Source organism: Ranitomeya imitator, chromosome 2 (assembly GCF_032444005.1).
Source record: "Ranitomeya imitator isolate aRanImi1 chromosome 2, aRanImi1.pri, whole genome shotgun sequence".
Lineage (NCBI taxonomy): Eukaryota > Metazoa > Chordata > Amphibia > Anura > Dendrobatidae > Ranitomeya > Ranitomeya imitator.
Genome location: NC_091283.1, coordinates 336,784,985 through 336,808,980, shown reverse-complemented (window position 1 = coordinate 336,808,980; position 23,996 = coordinate 336,784,985). Strand labels below are relative to the sequence as shown.

At 47.4% G+C, this 23,996-nt stretch overlaps 2 protein-coding genes across 2 annotated transcripts in view; one reads left to right on the top strand and one right to left on the bottom strand.

The window, feature by feature from the left end:
- Positions 1-23,996, bottom strand: part of LOC138663608 (zinc finger protein 25-like) — a 418,987-nt gene that overhangs the window by 94,687 nt on the left and 300,304 nt on the right. The window lies entirely within an intron of this gene.
- The window catches only part of LOC138663627 (zinc finger protein OZF-like), a 72,127-nt gene continuing 68,083 nt past the window's right edge, over positions 19,953-23,996 (top strand). The window contains exon 1 of the mRNA XM_069749906.1: positions 19,953-19,986. The gene's annotated coding sequence lies outside the window, so the exon portion shown is untranslated. The remainder of the gene's footprint in view (positions 19,987-23,996) is intronic.

Here is a 23,996-nt window from a genome sequence, read left to right as displayed (position 1 = left end):
AGTCTCACACACAAAAAAGGGAGCTTTAAATTGCCACTAAGTGGACAATACAAATATCTCGCTGAGGATCTGTTTATACCAAGGAAGGTGACGGGCACAAGGGGGCATTCTTTGCGTCTGGAGGAGAGAAGGTTTTTCCACCAACATAGAAGAGGATTCTTTACTGTTAGGGCAGTGAGAATCTGGAATTGCTTGCCTGAGGAGGTGGTGATGGCGAACTCAGTCGAGGGGTTCAAGAGAGGCCTGGATGTCTTCCTGGAGCAGAACAATATTGTATCATACAATTATTAGGTTCTGTAGAAGGACGTAGATCTGGGTATTTATTATGATGGAATATAGGCTGAACTGGATGGACAAATGTCTTTTTTCGGCCTTACTAACTATGTTACTATGTTACTATGTTACTATGATCTACGTGAGTTCTGTTTGGCGTATATCTGCCAGCCACGTTCTGCCTTGTACATTGTGTTGTGTAATACACAGAGCCTGTTTTTACCTGCAGTCCACCCCCCCAAAAAAAAAAGGGAGCTTTAAATTACCACTAAGTGGATATACGTGAGTTCTGTTTGGCGTATATCTGCCATCCACGTTCTACCTTGTACATTATGTTGTGTAATACACAGGGCCTGTTTTTACCTGCAGTCCCCCCCCCCCCCAAAAAAAAAGGGAGCTTTAAATTGCCACTAAGAGGATCTACGTGAGTTCTGTTTGGCGTATATCTGCCAGCCATGTTCCGCCTTGAACATTGTGTTGTGTAATACACAGGGCCTGTTTTTTCCTGCAGTCTCCCCCACAAGAATAGGGAGCTTGAAATTGCCTCTAAGTGGATCTACGTGAGTTCTGTTTGGCGTATATCTGCCAGCCACATTCTGCCTTGTACAATGTGTTGTGTAATACACAGGGCCTGTTTTTTCCTGCAGTATCCCACAAAAAAAGGGAGCTTTAAATTGCCACTAAGTGGATCAACGTTAGTTCTGTTTGGCGTATATCTGCCAGCCACATTCTGCCTTGTACAATGTGTTGTGTAATACACAGGGCCTGTTTTTTCCTGCAGTATCCCACAAAAAAGGGAGCTTTAAATTGCCACTAAGTGGATCAACGTCAGATCTCTTTGGCGTATATCTGCCAGCCTCGTTCTGCCTTGTACATTGTGTTGTGTTATACACAGGGCCTGTTTTTTCCTGCAGTCTCCCACAAAAAAGGGAGCTTTAAATTGCCACTAAGTGGACCTACGTGAGTTCTGTTTGGCGTATATCTGCCAGCCACGTTTTGCCTTGTACATTGAGTTGTGTAATACACAGGGCCTGTTTTTTCCTGCAGTCTCCCCCACAAGAAAAGGGAGCTTTAAATTGCCACTAAGTGGGTCTACGTGAGTTCTGTTTGGCGTATATCTGCCAGCCAAATTCTGCTTTGTACAATGTGTTGTGTAATATACAGGGCCTGTTTTTTTCCTGCAGTATCCCACAAAAAAGGGAGCTTTAAATTGCCACTAAGTGGATCAACATCAGTTCTGTTTAGCGTATATCTGCCAGCCACGTTCTGCCTTGTACATTGTGTTGTGTAATACACAGGGCCTGTTTTTTCCTGCAGTCTCCCCCACAAGAAAAGGGAGCTTTAAATTGCCACTAACTCGATCTACGTGATTTCTGTTTGGCGTATATCTGCCAGCCACGTTCTGCCTTGTACATTGTGTTGTGTAATACACAGGGCCTGTTTTTTCCTGCAGTCTCCCACAAAAAAATGGGAGCTTTAAATTGCCACTAAGTGGATCAACGTCAGTTCTGTTTGGCGTATATCTGCCAGCCACGTTCTGCCTTGTTCATTGTGTTGTGTAATACACAGGGCCTGTTTTTTCCTGCAGTATCCCACACAAAAAAGGGAGCTGTAAATTGCCACTACGTGGATCTACGTGAGTTCTGTTTGGTGTATATCTGCCAGCCACGTTCTGCCTTGTACATTGTGTAGTGTAATACACAGGGCCTTTTTTTCCTGCAGTATTCCACTAAAAAAGGGAGCTTTAAATTGCCACTAAGTGGATCAACGTCAGTCCTGTTTGGCGTATATCTGCCAGCCACGTTCCTCCTCGTACATTGTGTTGTGTAATACACAGGGCCTGTTTTTACCTGCAGTCTCCCCCCCCAAAAAGGGAGCTTTAAATTGCGACTAAGTGGATCTATGTTAGTTCTGCTTGGCGTATATCTGCCAGCCACGTTCTGCCTTGTACATTGTGTTGTGTAATACACAGGACCTTTTTTTTCCTGCAGTCTCCCCCACAAAAAAATGGAGCTTTAAATTGCCACTAAGTGGATCTACGTGAGTTCTGTTTGGCGTATATCTGCCAGGCACGTTCTGCCTTCTACACTGTGTTGTGTAATGCACAGGGCCTGTTTTTTTCCTGTAGTCTCCCCCCCCCAAAAAAGGGAGCTTTAAATTGCCACTATGTGGATCTACGTGAGTTCTATTTGGCGTATATCTGCCAGCCACGTTCTGCCTTGTACATTGTGTTGTGTAATACACAGGGCCTGTTTTTTCCTGCAGTCACCCACACACAAAAGAGAGCTTTAAATTGCCACCAAGTGGACCAACGTCAGTTCTGTTTGGCGTATGTTTGCCAGCCACGTTCTGCCTTGTACATTGTGTTGTGTAATACACAGAGCCTGTTTTTACCTGCAGTCTCCCCCCCCAAAAAAAGGGAGCTTAAAATTGCCACTAAGTGGATATACGTGAGTTCTGTTTGGCGTATATCTGCCAGCCACGTTCTGCCTTGTACATTGTGTTGTGTAATACACAGGGCCTGTTTCTTCTTGCAGTCTCCCCCACAAGAAAAGGGAGCTTGAAATTGCCACTAAGTGGATCTACGTGATTTCTGTTTGGCGTATATCTGCCAGCCATATTCCGCCTTGTACATTGTGTTGTGTAATACACAGGGCCTGTTTTTTCCTGCAGTCTCCCACACACAAAAGAGAGCTTTAAATTGCCACTAAGTGGATCAACGTCAGTTCTGTTTGGCGTATATCTGCCAGCCATGTTCTGCCTTGTACATTGTGTTGTGTAATACACAGGGCCTGTTTTTACCTGCAATCTTTCCCCCCCTCAAAAAAGGGAGCTTGAAATTGCCACTAAGTGGATCTACGTGAGTTCTGTTTGGCGTATATCTGCCAGCCACATTCTGCCTTGTACAATGTGTTGTGTAATACACAGGGCCTGTTTTTTCCTGCAGTATCCCACAAAAAAGGGAGCTTTAAATTGCCACTAAGTGGATCAACGTCAGATCTCTTTGGCGTATATCTGCCTGCCTCGTTCTGCCTTGTACATTGTGTTGTGTAATACACAGGGCCTGTTTTTTCCCGCAGTCTCCCACAAAAAGAAAAAAATAGGAGCTTTAAATTTCCACTAAGTGGATCAACATCAGTTCTGTTTGGCGTTTATCTGCCAGCCACGTTCTGCCTTGTACATTGTGTTGTGTAATACACAGGGCATGTTTTTTCCTGCAGTCTCCCCCCTGTTATGGACCTGGTGGTTAGGAGTACCAGGAAAGACCTGATGGTTAAACTCACAGGACAAGCTCTGGGAAGTGGGAACTCTGCTGACCGCAATCCCTAATCCTATCACACACACTAGAAATAGCCGTGGAGCGTACCTAACAGGCCTAGACGCCTCGGCACAGCCTAAGAGCTAGCTACCCCTAGAGATAGAAAGTAAAGCTTACCTTGCCTCAGAGAAATTCCCCAAAGGAAAAGGCAGCCCCCCACAAATAATGACTGTGAGTTAAGATGAAACACACAAACACAGGAATGAAAGAGGTTTCAGCAAAGGGAGGCCAGACTACCTAAACAGACAGAGGATAGAAAAGATAACTTTGCGGTCAGCACAAAAACTACAAAAGACCACGCAGAGTGTGCAAAAAGACCCCCGCACCGACTAACGGTGCAGAGGTGCCACTCTGCCTCCCAGAGCTTCCAGCTAGCCAGACAGAATCATATTAGCAAGCTGGACAAGAAAACAGGAACAACAAAATAAACAAGCAGGGACTTAGCTTCTGCTGGCAAAGACGGTCACCAGAAAGATCCAAGAGCGAACTGAATCAGTACTGGAACATTGACAGGTGGCATGGAGTAACGATCTAGGTGGAGTTAAATAGAGCAGCAGCCTAAGAATAAACCAGGTCACCTGTGGAAGGAATCTCAGAACCAGCAGCTCCACTCACAGCCACCAGAGGGAGTCCATGGACAGAACTCGCCGAAGTACCATTCATGACCACAGGAGGGAGTTCCAAAACAGAATTCACAACAGTACCCCCCCCTTTAGGAGGGGTCACCGAACCCTCACCAGAACCCCCAGGCCGATCAGGACGAGCCAAATGAAAGGCACGAACCAGATCAGCAGCATGAACATCAGAGGCAACAACCCAGGAATTATCTTCCTGACCATAACCCTTCCGCTTGACCAGGTACTGGAGTTTCCGTCTCGAAATATGAGAATCTAAAATCTTCTCCACCACATACTCCAACTCCCCCTCGACCAACACCGGAGCAGGAGGGTCAACGGAGGGAACCATAGGCGCCACGTATCTCCGCAACAACGACCTATGGAACACATTATGGATGGCAAAAGAATCCGGAAGGGCCAAATGAAATGACACAGGATTAAGAACTTCAGAAATCTTATAAGGACCAATGAAACGAGGCTTAAACTTAGGAGAGGAAACCTTCATAGGAACATAACGAGACGACAACCAAACCAAATCCCCAACACGAAGTCGGGGACCAACACGGCGACGGCGGTTAGCGAAACATTGAGCCTTCTCCTGGGACAATGTCAAATTGTCCACCACGTGAGTCCAAATTTGCTGCAACCTGTCCACCACAGAATCCACACAAGGACAGTCCGAAGGCTCAACCTGCCCTGAAGAAAAACGAGGATGGAAACCAGAATTACAGAAAAAAGGCGAAACCAAAGTAGCCGAGCTGGCCCGATTATTAAGGGCGAACTCAGCCAAAGGCAAAAAAGACACCCAATCATCCTGATCAGCAGAAACAAAGCATCTCAGATATGTTTCCAAAGTCTGATTGGTTCGTTCGGTTTGGCCATTTGTCTGAGGATGGAAAGCCGAAGAAAAAGACAAATCAATGCCCATTTTAGCACAAAAGAACCGCCAAAACCTCGAAACAAACTGGGAACCTCTGTCCGAGACGATGATCTCCGGAATGCCATGCAAACGAACCACATGCTGGAAAAATAATGGCACCAAATCAGAGGAGGAAGGCAATTTAGACAAGGGTACCAAATGGACCATCTTAGAGAAGCGATCACAAACCACCCAGATGACCGACATCCTCTGAGAGACAGGGAGGTCTGAAATAAAATCCATGGAAATATGCGTCCAGGGCCTCTTCGGGACCGGCAAGGGCAAAAGCAACCCACTGGCACGAGAACAGCAGGGCTTAGCCCGAGCACAAGTCCCACAGGACTGCACAAAAGAGCGCACATCCCGCGACAAGGAAGGCCACCAAAAGGATCTAGCCACCAAATCTCTGGTACCAAAGATTCCGGGATGACCAGCTAACACCGAACAATGAACCTCAGACATAACTCCACTAGTCCATCTATCAGGGACAAAAGAAATTTAGGCTGTACTGTACCAATGGTGGCAGACCTAGCAAACCGCTTAGTGCGCTTAGGACAATCAGAGATAGCATGAGTGGAGTCACCACAGTAAAAACACAGCCCATTCTGACGTCTGTGTTCTTGCCGTTCAGCTCTGGTCAAAGTCCTATCGCATTGCATGGGCTCAGGCCTATGCTCAGAGAGTACCGCCAAATGGTGCACAGCTTTGCGCTCACGCAAGCGCTGATCGATCTGAATGGCCAAGAACATAGACTCATTCAGACCAGCAGGCGTGGGAAATCCCACCATAGCATCCTTAAGGGCTTCAGAAAGAGGACAGACCTTGAATGTCCATATCTACACCTGTGTCCTGAACCACCCAGAGGTAAAGGGGAAAAGATAGACAAAACACACTGCAGAGGAAAAAAAATGGTCTCAGAACTTCTCTTATCCCTCTATTGAGATGCATTAATACTTTGGGCCACCTGTACTGTTATGGACCTGGTGGTTAGGAGCACCAGGAAAGACCTGATGGTTAAACTCACAGGACAAGCTCTAGGAAGTGGGAACTCTGCTGACCGCAATCCCTAATCCTATCACACACACTAGAAATAGCCGTGGAGCGTACCTAACAGGCCTAGACGCCTCGGCACAGCCTAAGAGCTAGCTACCTCTAGAGGTAGAAAGTAAAGCCTACCTTGCCTCAGAGAAATTCCCCAAAGGAAAAGGCAGCCCCCCACAAATAATGACTGTGAGTTAAGATGAAATACACAAACACAGGAATGAAAGAGGTTTCAGCAAAGGGAGGCCAGACTACCTAAACAGACAGAGGATAGAAAAGGTAACTTTGCGGTCAGCACAAAAACTACAAAAGACCACGCAGAGTGTGCAAAAAGACCCCCGCACCGACTAACGGTGCAGAGGTGCCACTCTGCCTCCCAGAGCTTCCAGCTAGCCAGACAGAATCATATTAGCAAGCTGGACAAGAAAACAAGAACAACAAAATAAACAAGCAGGGACTTAGCTTCTGCTGGCAAAGACGGTCACCAGAAAGATCCAAGAGCGAACTGAATCAGTACTGGAACATTGACAGGTGGCATGGAGTAACGATCTAGGTGGAGTTAAATAGAGCAGCAGCCTAAGAATAAACCAGGTCACCTGTGGAAGGAATCTCAGAACCAGCAGCTCCACTCACAGCCACCAGAGGGAGTCCATGGACAGAACTCGCCGAAGTACCATTCATGACCACAGGAGGGAGTTCCAAAACAGAATTCACAACACCCCCCACCCCAAAAAAAAAAGGGAGCTTTAAATTGCCACTAAGTGAATATATGTGAGTTCTGTTTGGCGTATATCTGCCAGCCACGTTCTGCCTTGTACATTGCGTTGTGTAATACACAGGGCCTGTTTTTTCCTGCAGTCTCCCCCACAAGAAAAGGGAGCTTTAAATTGCCACTAAGTCGATCTACGTGATTTCTGTTTGGCGTATATCTGCCAGCCACGTTCTGCCTTGTACATTGTGTTGTGTAATACACAGGGCCTGTTTTTTCCTGCAGTCTCCCACAAAAAGGGAGCTTTAAATTGCCACTAAGTGGATCTACGTGAGTTCTGTTTGGCGTATATCTGCCAGCCACGTTCTGCCTTGTACATTGTGTTGTGTAATACACAGGGCCTGTTTTTTCCCGCAGTCTCCCCCACAAGAAAAGGGAGATTTAAATTGCCACTAAGTGGCTCTACGTGAGTTCTGTTTGGCGTATATCTGCCAGCCAAATTCTGCCTTGTACATTGTGTTGTGTAATACACAGGGCCTGTTTTTTCCTGCAGTCTCCCACAAAAAATGGGAGCTTTAAATTGCCACTAAGTGGATCAACGTCAGTTCTGTTTGGCGTATATCTGCCAGCCACGTTCTGCCTTGTTCATTGTGTTGTGTAATACACAGGGCCTTTTTTTACCTGCAGTCTCCCCCCCCAAAAAAAAGGGAGCTTTAAATTGCCACTAAGTGGATCTACGTGAGTTCTGTTTGGCGTATATCTGCCAGCCACGTTCTGCCTTGTACATTGTGTTGTGTAGTACACAGGGCCTGTTTATTCCTGCAGTCTTACCGCCAAAAAAAGGGAGATATAAATTCTCCAAAAGTTAATATACACCTTCTACTTTGTTTAACAGTAGCATATAATGGTTGTTATTTTGGTAACATTTCCGCAAAAATGAGGAAGCCTTGTGAAAGAGGCCATGGGCGGTCGTTGCTAGCTGGTACGTACTGATGGTGGTGGTGGTAGTGTAGCATCTGGTGGTATTGGGAAAAGCAAGATAGCACCAAAGGCTCGAGGTGATGAGGCTGCATCATCGTCTGGCTACACAAGGCCTCGAAGGCTCCCTTATCTGGGAGTTGGAAAACAGCTTTTAAAGCCGGAGCTTTCCTTGCTGACTCAGCCTCTAGCTCTTTCACCTCCTCTTCAGAAGCTTCAAAATCTAAAGCCAGCGAGTCGTCAGTGGATGCTCCAGGTCCAGAAAAAGTTGTTTCCTTGTGACCTTCACCCAAAACAAAAGTGAAGGATGCGGCAGGCAACACTACACTTTACTCCATGGAGCTCTTTACACATACCGTGCCTGGGTTAGAGAGGGAAATTGTTAAAAGCCCATTACAGGATGAATCGGACATGGAGTGCACAGATGCATAACCACAGCTTGATTATTATGCTGTTCCATTGACTCAGATCACTACTTTGCCCTCGCAGTGTACTGAGCCCGAATCTGACCCTGATGAGACTATGGTGCCCAGTCCCGAACGCTATAGCACCCTACACGGTGACACAGAGGACGGTGCACATGACATTGAAGAGGAGGTGATAGATGACCCAGTTGTTGACCCAGATTGGCAGCCATTGGGGGAAGAGGGTGCCGCTGCCTGTAGCTCAGAAGCGGAGGAGGATGATCTGCAGCAGCCATCTACATCGCAAAAGCTGTCATCTAGCAGGCCCGCATCAGGCCCAAAACGTGTGTCAAAAACCACAACAGGTGTAGGACAGCGTTGCAATCCGGTGACAGTAGCACGGCATGCAAAGCCTGAAAAGGTATTCCATAGTAGGATGAGTGCAGTGTGGCAATTTTTTAACCAAGATCCGAATGATCAGTCCAAAGTTATATGTAAGAAATGCTTCAAGACCTTTAGCAGAGGGAAGAATGTCCAAAATTTAAATACAACGTGCATGCGTAGACATCTAACCAGCAGGCCCTTGGAAGCATGGACTAACTACCAAACGTCCCGTACCGTTGGAGCACCTGCTCATATTGAAGCTAGTCAGCAACGCAACATTGCTTCCCTTACTGGAAGCCCACCAGTTATGACATCACCAGTACCAAATGTGGAGGTATTGTCGCAAGGCCAAAGCAGTCAGGGAATCACAAGGTTCTTGGTTGGAAACACTGTAGGTAGGCCCACATCAAGAATAACATCACCAAGCCTCTCTCAGTCTGCCTTGTCCACCACCACCCCCGCTAGTTCCACCATATGCAGCTCTCCAGTCCAGCTCAGCCTAAAAGAGACTCTCGATAGGAAATGAAAGTACTCTTCCTCTCATCCGCATACACAGGGTTTGAACGGCTACATTGCTCGACTAATCTCGCTAGAGATGATGCCCTACCGGTTGGTTGAAAGCGAAGCTTTCAAACCCCTGATGGCCTACGCAGTACCACGCTATGACCTACCCAGTCGACACTTCTTTGCGAGAAAAGCCATCCCAGCACTCCACCAACATGTCAAAGAACGCATTGTCCATGCACTGAGGCAATCGGTCAGTAGAAAGGCGCACCTCACAACAGATACATGGACCAGTAGGCATGGCCAGGGAAGTTACGTGTCCATCACGGCACACTGGGTGGATGCAGGGTCCACAGGAGACAGCCATAGTGGCACAGTTCTGCCTAGCCCATGGTCTAGGAAACAGTTGGCTGTAGGCGTTTGCCCCTCCTCCTCCTCCAGAAGCAAAAGCTCGTCCACAGAGCGCAGTCGCACGACCACTCCATCCGCAGCTGCCAGTGTTGCACCCGTGGTGTCCCATTATGGAACAGCTAGTGGTAAGCATCAGCAGGCTGTGCTGCAAATGAAGTGTTTGGGCGACAACAGACACACCACAGAAATACTGGCCGAGTACTTGCAGCAAGAAACTCAGTCATGGCTGGGCAGTGTACATATTGAGGCAGGCAAGGTAGTCAGTGATAATGGAAGGAATTTTATGGCTGCCATAGCCCTTTCCGAAATGAAACACATACCTTGCCTGGCTCACACCTTGAACCTGGTGGTGCAGTGCTTCCTCAAGAATTACCCTGATTTACCAGCCCTGCTCCTGAAGGTGCGCAGACTTTGCTCGCGCATCCGCCGGTCGCCCGTACACTCCAGCCGTATGCTTAACCATCAGCGATCACTGAATCTTCCCCAGCACCGCCTAATAACCGACGTTGCAACAAGGTGGAACTCTACACTGCACATGCTTCAGAGGCTGCGAGAACAGAGGCGAGCTGTCATGTATTTGTGGGAGGATACACATACACAGGCAGGCAGACATGGAGTTGTCTGGTGTGCAGTGGTCGAAGCTACAAGACCTCTGTCAAGTCCTTCAGTGTTTTGAGAAATGCACATGGCTGGTCAGGGCGGACGACGCCATCATAAGCATGACCATCCCACTAATGCGTCTGCTGATGCAAAGTTTGATGCACATCAAGGAGCAGGCGTCTGCGGCCGAGGAGGAGAGAAGCCTTGATGACAGTCAGCCATTGTCTGGTCAGGGAAGTCTCCGGGACGAGGTGGCGGATGAAGAGGAGGAGGAGGAGGATGGGGCTGAATATTTATGTGAGGAGGATGCTTCTCAGGGGGCAATAGAAACTGGTGGCATTGCAAGGTCAGGTACAGGGTTTTTGCGGGCCACAAGTGATGTAGATTTTCAAGAAAGTGCTCCTCAACCCAGCACAAGCAGTGAATTGACACCTGGAACTTTGGCCCACATGGCAGAGTATGCCTTGCATATCCTAAAATGGGACCCCCGCATTATCAAAACGATGACCGATGACGATTACTGGTTGGCCTGCCACCTGGATCCACGATACAAAGGCAAATTACAAAATATCATGCCACATGAGAACCTTGAGCAAATATTTGCTACCAAACAAGCAACTCTTGTAGACCGTTTGGTTCAGACATTCCCAACACACAGCGGCGCTGATGGTTCTCACACGAGCTGTAGGGGGCAACATGGTAGAGGTGTTAGATGTGCACAAAGCCGAAGTGGCGTTGGACAAAGGGGATTTATGACCAGGTTGTGGAGTGATTTCGCAATGACCGCAGACACGACAGGTACTGCTGCATCGATTCAAAGTGACAGGAGACAGCATTTGTCCAGTATGGTTACCAACTATTTTTCCGCCATTATCGATGTTCTCCCTCACAGGTCATTCCCCTTTGATTACTGGGCATCTAAACTAGACACCTGGCCCGAATTGGCAGAATATGTATTACAGGAGCTCGCTTGTCCAGCTGCTAGTGTGCTCTCAGAAAGAGTCTTCAGTGCTGCTGGTTCAATACTGACTGAAAAAAGGACACGTCTGGCTCCCCGAAATGTTGATGATCTAACCTTCATTAAAATGAACCAATCATGGATTTCAAATTATTTTGCCCCACCTTCCCCTGCTGACACGTAGCTTGCCAGAAAAATTTCTTGTTTTTGGCCTCCTCTTAATGACTGCTGCAATTCCGCCATTTGCCGGGGGCCAAATGTCCACCATAGGCCATTTGTATACCTCCCTAAATGAGCTGAGTCCCCCCACAGGGCCGTGGTCACAACTTGGCGTAAGCACCCGTGCGAGTGCCGTTTGCCTGGACAGGTGTGTGTGCCCACTTTTGGGCGACGGCACTGGCACAGGGTCTCACATGGTACAATGAAGTGTCTCTGATGGTGGTGGTGCACAACAAACATCAGATACACCGTCATAATATGAGGGGCCCTGCGCCAGTACCGCCGCCCACGAGAGTGTTCTCCCTCAACTCGAACAGTGCTCTACCACTTGCAATACTTACCTCTCCCTGCTCCACCACTCTGTAGTCTGTGCTGTTAAATCCTTAAATGGCACTGCCATTACAAATTTGTTGCAATTATAGATGATAGTAAAAATATACAGGGGCCCTGGCCTCCATTTAGACCCCTTAATACTTTGCGCCAACTACCACTGTCTGCAACTCTGCAGAGGAGCCCACCCCTGTACCTCGCTATTCCACCAGTTTATTTATGAACAGTTCCTTGGCAGACATTTAGCCCAATTTAGTATTTTGGCCTACTAACTGTGCCAGCCACTTATAACAGTTGTCCTCCGCTGAACAAAGCTATGCCACCTGTGTACTCCTGTTACCAATTGTGAACTGCATGTAGCCTACTTACTTATTTGTGCCTAGTAACTGTGTCAGACTCTCATAACAGTTGTCCTCCCACACAGAACCAAGCTAGGCCGCCTGGTTTGTCCTGCTAGCAGCTTTGAACTGCATGAAACCACCTTTTTTTATTTTAGGCCTCTGTCTGTCTGGATGTCTGTCTGTCTGTGCCACACATTACAACTGTCCCCCCCTGAAACCAGCTATGCCACCTGGTTAGTCCTGCTAGCAGTTGTGAACTGCATTTTGCCACTTTTTTAGGTTAGGCCCCTGTCTGTCTGTCTGTCTGTCTGCGCCACACATTACAACTGTCCCCCCCTGAAACAAGCTAGGCCACCTGGTTAGTCCTGCTAGCAGTTTTGAACTGCATGAAGCCACCTTTTTTTATTTTAGGCCTCTGTCTGTCTGTCTGTCTGTGCCACACATTACAACTGTCCCCCCCTGAAACAAACTAGGCCGCCTGGTTATTCCTGCTAGCAGTTTCAAACTGCATTTAGCCACCTTTTTTTATTTTAGGCCTCTGTCTGTCTGTCTGTCTGCGCCACACATTACAACTGTCCCCCTCTGAAACAAGCTAGGCCGCCTGGTTAGTCCTGCTAGCAGTTTTGAACTGCATGAAGCCACCTTTTTTTATTTTAGGCCTCTGGCTGTCTGTCTGTCAGCGCCACACATTACAACTGTCCCCTGCTGAAACAAGCTAGGCCGCCTGGTTAGTCCTGCTAGCAGTTTTGAACTGCATGAAACCACCTTTTTTATTTTAGGCCTCTGTCTGTCTGTATGTCTGTCTGTCTGAGCCACTTATTACAGTTGTCCTCTGCTGAACCAAGCTATGCCGCCTGTGTACTCCTGTTACCAATTTGGAACTGCATTAAGCCAACTGTTTTATTTTAAGACTACTCAGTCTGTCTGAGCCACTTATTACAGTTGTCCTCCTCCGCTGAACCAAGCTATGCCACCTGTGTACTCCTCATACCAATTTAGAACAGCATTTAGGCTACTTACTTATTTGGGCCTAGTAACTGTGTCAGACTCTCACAACAGTTGTCCTCCACCGTTGAATCCAGCAATGCCGCCTCTGTAGTCCTCTTACCAATTGTGAAATGAATATAGCCTTCTTTTTTATTTTAGGCCTACTTAGTGTGTCAGAGCCACTAATTACACTTGTCCTCCTCCGCTGAACCACGCTATGCCGCCTGTGTACTCCTCTTACCAATTTTGAACTGCAATAAGCCACCTTTATTAATTGTGGGCCTACTCTGTCTGTCTGAGCCACTTATTACAGTTGTCCTCCGCTGAACAAAGCTATGCCGCCTGTGTACTCCACTTACCAAGTTTGAACTGCATTTTGCCTACTTACTTATTTAGGCCTACTAACTGTGTCTGCCTCCCATTACAGTTGTCCTCCACTGAACAAAGCTGAGCCTCAATTTTCATCCGGTGTCAGATATTAAACTGCATTTGGCCTACTTCTTTGGTTGGGCCTACAAATGGTGTTTGCTGCAGCTTGGTGTTCTCCACTGAATAAAGCTGAGCTTAAATTTTCAGGCTTTCAGCCTATATCAAATATTAAACTGTATTTGACCTACTTGTTTGGTTGGGCCTACTAACGGTGTTTGCCGCTGCTTGTTGTTCTCCTCCACTGAACAAAGCTGAGCTTCAATTTTCCGGCTTTCAGCCTATATCAAATATAAAAATGCATTTGGCCTACTTGTTTGGTTGGGCCTACTAACGGTGTCTGCTGCTGCTTGTTGTTCTCCTCCACTGAACAAAGCTGAGCTTCAATTTTCAGGCTTTCGGCCTATTTCAAATATTAAACTGCCTTTGGCCTACTTGTTTGGTTGGGCCTACTAACGGTGTCTGCCGCTGCTTGCTTTTCTCAACTGAACAAAGCTGAGCTTCAATCTTCAGGCTTTCGGCCTATTTCAAATATTAAACTGCATTTGGCCTACTTGTTTGGTTGGGCCTACTAACGGTGTCTGCCGCTGCTTGGTGTTATCCGCCACTGAACAAAGCTGAGCTTCAATCTTCAGGCTTTCGGCCTATATCAGATATTAAACTGCATTTGGCCTACTTGTTTGGTTGGGCCTACTAACGGTGTCTGCCACTGCTTGGTGTTATCCTCCACTGAACAAAGCTGAGCTTCAATCTTCAGGCTTTCGGCCTATATCAGTTATTAAACTGCATTTGGACTACTTGTTTGGTTGGGCCTACTAACGATGTCTGCGGCTGCTTGCTTTTCTCAACTGAACAAAGCTGAGCTTCAATCTTCAGGCTTTCGGCCTATTTCAAATATTAAACTGCATTTGGCCTACTTGTTTGGTTGGGCCTACTAACGGTGTCTGCCGCTGCTTGGTGTTATCCTCCACTGAACAAAGCTGAGCTTCAATCTTCAGGCTTTCGGCCTATATCAGATATTAAACTGCATTTGGACTACTTGTTTGGTAGGGCCTTCTAACGGTGTCTGCCGTTGCTTGGTGTTATCCTCCACTGAACAAAGCTGAGCTTCAATCTTCAGGCTTTCGGCCTATATCAGATATTAAACTGCATTTGGACTACTTGTTTGGTTGGGCCTACTAACGGTGTCTGCCGCTGCTTGTTTTTCTCAACTGAACAAATCTGAGCTTCAATCTTCAGGCTTTCGGCCTATTTCAAATATTAAACTGCATTTGGCCTACTTGTTTGGTTGGGCCTACTAACGGTGTCTGCTGCTGCTTGGTGTTATCCTCCACTGAACAAAGCTGAGCTTCAATCTTCAGGCTTTCGGCCTATATCAGATATTAAACTGCATTTGGACTACTTGTTTGGCTGGGCCTTCTAACGGTGTCTGCCGTTGCTTGGTGTTATCCTCCACTGAACAAAGCTGAGCTTCAATCTTCAGGCTTTCGGCCTATATCAGATATTAAACTGCATTTGGACCACTTGTTTGGTTGGGCCTACTAACGATGTCTGCGGCTGCTTGCTATTCTCAAATGAACAAAGCTGAGCTTCAATCTTCAGGCTTTCAGCCTATATCAGATATTAAACTGCATTTGGACTACTTGTTTGGTTGGGCCTACTAACGGTGTCTGCCGCTGCTTGGTGTTATCCTCCACTGAACAAAGCTGAGCTTCAATCTTCAGGCTTTCGGCCTATATCAGATATTAAACTGCATTTGGCCTACTTGTTTGGTTGGGCGGACTAACGGTGTCTGCCGCTGCTTGTTGTTCTCCTCAACTGAACAAAGCAGTGCCACCTGTTTACTCCTGTTACCAATTTTGAACTGCATTTAGCCTACTTTATTCTTTGGGACTATATCTGTGTTTCCTGCTCATCCTGCCCATTGCCCAGCCACTGCTAGATGAGTCTGCTGGTACATTGACCCAGACCACTACATTCCCCTTGCACTCTACACAGCCAGAATCTGACCCTGCTGAAAGTCAGGTTCCCCTTCCCGCATACTATACCACCTAACACGGGGACAAAGAGGAATGTGCAGATAAAAGTGCAGGTTCCTTCATCAGGTGGGGGGGCATACTCGTTGGTGACGTCACTGGCACAGGGCCTCGCATAGTATGCAAAAGTGTCTCTGGCGGTGGGAGGCGCCCCTGCCCACCCGATCCTAAAAAAGAAAAAGTCGCTCAACCCTAGTGATGATGATGGTGCTTGCAGAGGGCGAGGCCGATGACGTGGGCAAGATGAAATTGGCCCACAACAAACCTTAACATCTTGCTCAACCTTCCTGTCACAATTACTAGGGGACAGCAGCAGCACACCACTATTGAACCCAGAGCTGTGTCAAAAGGTTGTTGGTTTGATAGCGGATAATGCTTCCAGTCACTTTGCCACCACCAGCACCCTGTCTTCCACATGGTCAGGTCTGAGTAGCCGAGGGTGTGGATCTCATACTTCTCACCCGGATCCTCATTCCTCCCACAATGCCGAGTGCCATGAGGCAAGTAAGCCCATACTTGGACACTCGGAAGTGTTGTTCACTTTTCCATTTAGAGATTTGTGCCTGTCTCCTGGTGCAGTTGAAGCAGGGCAAGAGGATATCGCATGTAGCAATGCCCAAATATTTGAGCAGCCACATTCACACAAAGGAGACGGTGGGAACATGTCACAAGATATGGACAATGATGAGATACAATTGCCAGAAAGTCAGGAGGAGTACCAGGGTGTGGAAGTGGAAGATGAGATGGTGGATCATATAGTAACCGACCCAACCTGGCAGGAGGATATGCTGAGCAAGGATAGCAGCACACAGAGGGAGGGAGGCGTAGCACCCCAACAGGCAGGAAGAAGCATTGTGTTGGCCGCAGACAGAAGACAGGCAACCGTTTTCTATAACACCAACATGACGGAAGTTGCCAGTACAAGTGTTAGGTCTTCCTGAGTCTGGTTGCTTTTCAAAGACTCTGCCGATAACCCCAAACAGGTCATTTGCACCACCTGCCAGGCTCAAATCAGCAGGGGTAGCAAAACTATCAGCCTGACCACGACCAGCATGACCAGGCACATGGCAGCAAAGCACCCAACTTTGTGGGTTGAACCACAGGGTCCAGGAACAGTGTCTGCAGAAGACACTAGTGCTTTTTCCGCTGTTGTGCATGTAAGCCAATCCCATGTCCATGGTGGCTGCGATGATTCCTCCTGCCCTGCACCTGTCGTTGCACACACTCAACTAGCACATCAGCAAGCACATACTTGTCCCAGCGCAGCATTCAGTTGTCCATACCCCAGTCCTTGGAAATACGCAGCCAATGCCCCACGGGCCACACTACTAAATTCACACATTTCTCACAGGCTTGAACTCAAAATGTTGACTTTTAGGCTCATGGAGATGGAAGCTTTCCACAACCTGATGACAGAGGCCGTCCCAAGGTATTCGGTCTCCAGCCACCAATACTTTTCCGGTGTGCCGTCCCCGCATTACACAAGCATGTGTCTGACAACTTTAGCTGTGCCCTCAATAATGCTGTTACTGGGAAAGTACACCTAACCAAGGACATGTGGACAAGTGCTTGTGTGCAGGGACGCTACATCTCCCTGACCGCACACTGGGTTGACATAGTGGAAGCTGGGACCCAGTTGGACCTTGGGATGGATCACGTACTCCCGACATCGAGGATTGCAGACCCTACGTCAATCAGGGTTGCCCCCACAGTCTACAGCTCATACACCTCCTTCTCCTCCTCTTTAGCCTCCATCTCCCAAATCACCACATCAGTCACAAGCTGGAACACTGCAGCACTGCCTCAGCCAAGCGTCAACAGGCTGTACTGAAGCTAATATGCTTAGGTGACAAACTGCACAATACTGAAGAGTTGCGAACAACTCTGAAAGAGCAGGCAGATTTGTGGCTGACACTGCTGAACCTACAGCCAGGCATGGCCATTTGTGACAATGGCCTGGAACCTGGTGGCAGCTCTGAGGCGAGGCGAGCTCACACACATACCATGCCTGGCCCATGTGCCTAAACTCGTTGTTCAATGGTTTCTCAAAAGCCACCCGAAGCTGCTGGATCTCCTTGTGAAAGTACTCCGCCCATGCTTCAGCAGCGTTTGCAGCTTCTGACTGTTGTGTGATGTCCCCACGCGTTGGAACTCTACACTGCAGTTGTTGGAAAGGATTTGTGAGCAGAAGAGGGCAGTTGTTGACTACCAGCATCAACAAGGCCGTTGGTATTCAATTCAGACTCCACACATAAGACCTCAGAAGTGGACATGGATGTCAGACATATGTACCATCCTACAAAACTTTGAGGAGACCACCAAGATGGTGAGCGGCGATGACGCCATAACTAGCATCACCATCCCGCTTCTCTGTGTTCTGAAATGCTCTCTGCTCACAATCAAAGAAGATGGATTGCAGGCAGAGCATGATGAAATGAAGCAAGGAACCATGCAGGGTGATTACACAGCCCAGCCTCATGTCATCCCAACATGGATTGGTTTAAAATGAGGAGGAGGAGGAACAAGAGCTACTTTCATGTGCTATGGATGGTACTACAAACAACTGTCATACCGCCTGTTCAGCATAGATGGCCTGAGGACAGGAGGAGGAGGAAGAGGACAGCATGGTCATTCATCCTCTGGTTGAGGGCACGAAAGTCTTGCCTGTTAGCAGTCTGGCACGAATGGCTGACTTTATGTTACACTGCCTTTCCCGTGACCCTTGCGTTCTCAAAATTTTGGGTGATAGTCATTACTGGTTTGTGACATTTTTAGTCTTACGCTACAAGGAGAACTTTCTATCTCTTTTTCCAAAGGCAGGCAGATCAACTAAAATGTTACAGTACCAGAGGGCCCTTGTTGTGGAATTATTAAAAAAATTCCCATCTGAATTCGTTGGACAACCAAGGAGTACAGGAGAGAGACACAACTCCAGTCCAGCAGAGGCAGGGGAACACTGGCAAAGTTCTGGGAAAGTTTTCTCAAACCCTCCCATCGCACAGGCCCTGAGGTGCCGAGTATTCTCACAAGGAGTGCAAAGGTTTGGAAGATGCTGAGGGAGTACCTTGCTGACTGTACCAATGTCCTTCGTGATTCCTCTGTGCCTTATAATTATTGGGTCTCAAAGCTGGATATGTGGCATGAACTGGCTCTCTATGCCTTGGAGGTTTTGGTCTGTTCTGCCGCAAGCGTTTTGTCAGAGCGCGTTTTTAATGCCGCTGGTGGAATTAAAACTGATAAGCACATCCACCTGTCAACTGAAAATGCTGACAGACTGACTCTTATAAAAATGAACAAGGGCTGCATTGGGCCAGACTTCTGAACACCACCGCATGATAACAGCAAAACATAACATCAAATCAGTGTCTTTTTTGGGGAGGTATATTCCCATGCATCTTTTCACACCCACGTATGGATATACACTTCCTGATTTTGGCAATTTGCTGTTATCCTCCTCCTTCTCCTCATCCTCATCATCCACCACCACTAGATCACCAGTGTGAACATGTTCCGTGATGCAACAGCCAGGCTATTCTTTTCAAGGGTGTTTATGATGCCCATAAAAAAAATGTTGACACAGCAGACTGATGCGTACCCGCCAGGGTGAAATGTTTGTCAGTTCATACACTTAATGTATGGGCATAACAAGTATAGGAGACCCGCTCCTTTAGGCTGCCTTCACACTAGCAGTATTGGGTCAGTATTTTACATCATTTTTTGTAAGCCAAAACCAGGAGTGGGTGACAAATGCAGAAGTGGTGCATATGTTTCTGTTATACTTTTCCTCTATTTGTTCCATTCCGAGTTTTGATTTTGAGCACCTTGAGGGGAGCAGTTTTTAGAATGGTGTCAATTTTGGGCATTTTCTGTAATATAGACCCCTCAAAGTCACTTCAAACTGAACTCTTAAAATGTAAATTTTGGGGTAAAAATAAGTGTCTGGTCAACTTTTGACACTTATAACTTCCTAATAAAAAATGTTTCCAAAATTGTGCTAATGTAAAGCAGACATGTGGGAAATGTTACTTATTAACTATTTTGTGTGACATATCTCCCTGATTAAAGCATAAAAGTGAAAATTTGATAATTTCAACATGATTTTTTTTTCACAAATAAACGCAAGTCATGTCAAAGAAATCTTACCACTGTAATGACGTACAATATGTCATGAGAAATATGCCGCCATATAGTATATGTCCGGTTACCCTTGTGAAAATTAAAAAAACTGGGGCTAATAATTTCCTAATAATGTGTGGGGTCTATTTGCCTCCAAGCAGAGAACTCACATGTTACATTCCACACATAACACTGTGTAGAAAAGGCGGCGCGGGGTAATTGTGCCAGTAGTGAGGGGAAATAATGGCGGGAATGTCACTGACTGAGGAGAAGTTTCCATGTAGCATCTAGTCCACATATCAGTCACTGAGGCCCCTGATCATGTGACCCCTGACTCCTCCCCTCCTGTGACCTCATCACAGGTCCTGTGCGCACAGAACAGCCATATATGTGGTGGCGGCTCTGTGGTTGGAGGTAGGTGCTGGAGATTCCCTATTACTGAGTGTGGGGGGGACTTTAACCCCTTCAGCACTGAGACTCCTTTGGGATTTTGTTGGCACTTTATAAGAATCATAAGGTTTTTGTTCTGTTTCCTGTAATAGATACATACGACCCAACTATGGGAGACAGGAAGTGAGGAAACGGATTGTTCTCCTAGTACAGGGCCCCTTTCTTTCCCCCCACATAGTGTAATGCTCCTTATGTAGTATGTATAACGCCCCGGGGACAGGGTCACTGGCACTGTCTGTGAGGGGAGATATTTGTCATGTAGATTGCTTTCCTCCATGATTTAGAAACCATACGTTTCTCTTCAGCATTCTATGTGCTGAAGGAGTTAAGCAGCCATGTTATGGGTGGGTTTTTAGGTGAGTAGGTAAGAGATGGGCGGGATGCCTACTCACCATATCTCCACCTCAAGGGTGTGGCTGGGGAAAAAAATGTCCAGCAGTTTTTTTTTTCTCTGGCTGTGTTGTGTGGAGGCAAGGAAGTCTCCATACTGAAGCTCCTGTGAGAGCTGCCACATGTGTTGTTCCAGAAGCACTGGGCAGGAATTTGTATGAGCTGTTCATTTTCTTTTGAGCCAGAAAGGCTGTTTTTCTGTTACCATTTTGGGCTTTGGGTTCATGATGCAATAAACCACCCAGAACCTCACGTGTGCCTGTGTCTTGAGGAGAATCTAATTGAGCCAACCTTCCACGCCTCCCACACAGTATAATGTTCCCATAGTACCATTATCCCTCCAAACAGTATAATGCTCCAACAGTACCGCCATCCACCACACACAGTATAATGTTCCCACAGTACCACTATCCACTACACACAGTATAATGTTCCCACAGTACCACCATCCTCCACATCCAGTATAATGTTCCCACAGTAGCTCCTTCCCCCCACAGTATAATGTTCCCACAGTACCGCTGTGCCCCCACAGTGTAATATTTCCACAGTACTGCCATCCTCACACACAGTGTAATGCCCACATTATGTCCCTGTATTGAGTGACCAGATACAACATATAAACAAACACAAGGAAGTAGAAACCAATATCATTATGTATTTCCCTGATAATGGGAATTGTGATAACCATAGCAACAGTGAATAATACAAAACTGGGTGATTACGAGGTGAAATATACAATATCAGATACACAATGAATTCTCCGGCTCACTCTCACTGTAATAGCAGCTTCTAACCATATGCTACTTTAGCTACTGACAACGGTGATGGTCCCAACACATATAGGCCTCAACACTACCTCTGCTGTGAACACAGGCCATAGTGGAGGTCTCTGGTTCATCCCGCTAGGCCACATTTCCTCCTGACAAAATTTATTAAAGCATGCTGAACTGCTTTCACTTCAACCGGCCCCTGTTCTGACTGTTGTACTTTCCCGGACCAAACCCTGTACCGAAAGTCAGTGCTGGAAGCAATGGCCCAGCTCACTCATACCTCCTGCTTTTCACTGCAGGCATATACGTTAATCCCAAGCAGAATCTCGGATGTTTCTCGTACCTGAAGTAGTGAGGGCTGGGACTCGGCTGTTGCCTGGACTACGGATCTTGTCTGGTACAAGTCTGGCTCTTGGACCTTAGCTGGTGTTGTCTGGATTCTGGGACTCATCTGGTGCCACCTGGATTCTGCTTCCCGGCATGCCACAACCCGCTGCCTCGAGTACTTTACCTTGGCCTCAGTTTTTTCCCCAACACACTTCCTGACCATTATTTTCTTGCCTCCAAATTTCTTCCTTTTTTTGTACTGGCCTTTTATATCATTAAACTGCATCTTCAAGATTCCATCTAGATTCTTCATTGCTGAAATTCTCCCTCTTCCCATTGGTTCCTCAGGATGGCAGATGGCAGTCTTGTACAAATGCCCCACATTGCTGAGAATTCCCGCTTCCTATGGCACACCTTTTTACAACCCCTTCTGCAGTATGTATAATGCCATTCACACAGTAAAATGTTCAAACTGATGACATCTCTCACACCAAAAATATTTCCATTTTACCGCCACTCCCCTACAGTATAATATTCTCATATTACCACAAATCCACCACACACAGTATAATCTTCTTACAGTACCACCATTCCCTCCAGACAGTATAGTATTCTCATAGTACCACCATCCCACCACACACAGTATAACGTTCCCATGACGCCATTCCCCCCCACAGTATACAGTAATCTTCTCCCAGTATCGTCACTCCTACCTCACAGTATAATATTCTCACAATACTACCATTCCTCCACACACAGAATATCCTTCCCACAATACCGCCATTCCACCATGCACAGTATAATGCTCCCACAGTACTGTCATTTTCCCCCACACAGTATACTGTCTTCATAGTACCGCTATCCCCCTACACACAGTACAGTGCTACTGGAGCGCCCCCAGACAGAGGGCCACAAGTCACTCGGTACCGGTCCTTTCTCCTTCGGTTCTGCGGTTGTCACGGTGGCTGGACCCGGTCGTGACCCTGCTAAGGGGCGTCCAATGAAGGTGGTAGTACAGTCTGTCAGGGGTTCGTGACGCCACCTGTGGTATTCGGTCAGGGTGACGGACGCTGCTGTGGGGTCCATTGGGGTGATGGAATGGCAGCTGGATGGTATGACTTCCCACAGGTGAAGTATATCCCCATGGCTTCCCAGTAAGGTGGATGGTGATGGTGTGAGGTGCAGGCAATAACGAGGACACAAGGTTGCAGTCTCTTTACATTTTTACTGAAGGCTTCAATATACTCAGTCCAGAGCACGTTCAACCGGGCTCTCAGAGACCGGCCGGTCCGATGGGCACATCCAGAGTTTCCCTTGCAGATGGAAATCGTTGCCTACCAATAGCGCCTGTGTGTTGTAGTCCTACCCTGCTGAGCATTCGGAACAGTCCTCACAACTGCTGTTCTCCTTCGTTCGTTCTCTACAGCTTTCTCTCTCTCTCGTTCTTTGGTTCCAGATGTTGCTAGTTTCTAACATCCCCCAGGTATATTTTGGCTAGGATGCCACCTGTTTGACGGGAAGGCTTGGAGGTCTTCCGGGACCCTAGAGACGCCCCTCTCCCAATGTTGCCCCCTATGTCTTCGCAAAGTGTAAAAGGTAGACAGCCAACCTATAATCAACTGTCCAGCGGAATTTGAAGTAAGGTCTGAAGTCAGTTACTCCTACGGTGATCCGGCAACCGACTACGCGCCTCAGTAAGATGCTGCCTTTCTCTCTCGGCACGACTCTTACTGGCTCTCCTTTGTGCTGATCTCGTTTACACTGTTCCACAATATTCTTCCCTTCTTGTCTCTCAGGATACCGCCGCAAGGTGTGCAGGCGCGTTCCGTTACGTTCTGTTCGCTAGGCACCTGCCAGGTTCCCACGCCTGACAGGGACCCCCCTGTGTCTTCTCCCTGCAACACCCCCTGCCACGGGATGTTGCCTGGTTCCAACCCAGTCAGCTTCTGACTAACTTCCTCCCCAGCCCCTAGTTTTACCAGTGTGAGGAGTGGCCCAATAAATAAAGCCTTTTTCTCCCCATAGTGGCCGGAGTGTGAAGTGTAGTGTGTTCTAGTGATACCTGGTCAGGAGAACTCCTTAGTGCCATCAGACGTTCCGCTGCTCCCCTTAGTGGCAGAGCGCTATACTGCAACGACCAGGTCTCTGGGGCGCTGCACTACCAAAGTAACATAATCCCCTCATACAGTATAATGTTCCCACAGTACTGCTGTCCTCTCCATACTGAGTGGGGGTCCTTACTTTGTGTAGCAGGCTGTGGTGGCCATAATGTTCTGTCCCCACATGAGGCGAATGGAGGTGTGGTTGATTAATAGGGGTTGTGAGAGATTTCGTACCTTCAGTTTTCCTCGATGTGAGGCAGACAGGACCAATGCTGTTCAGCGTCCAGAGAGATGATGCACACCAGGGATTGGGCAATCCAGACTTGTTTATTTGGAAATCTAGACATCCAGTGTATAACTGGTAATACAGTACTTTCTCCAGAAA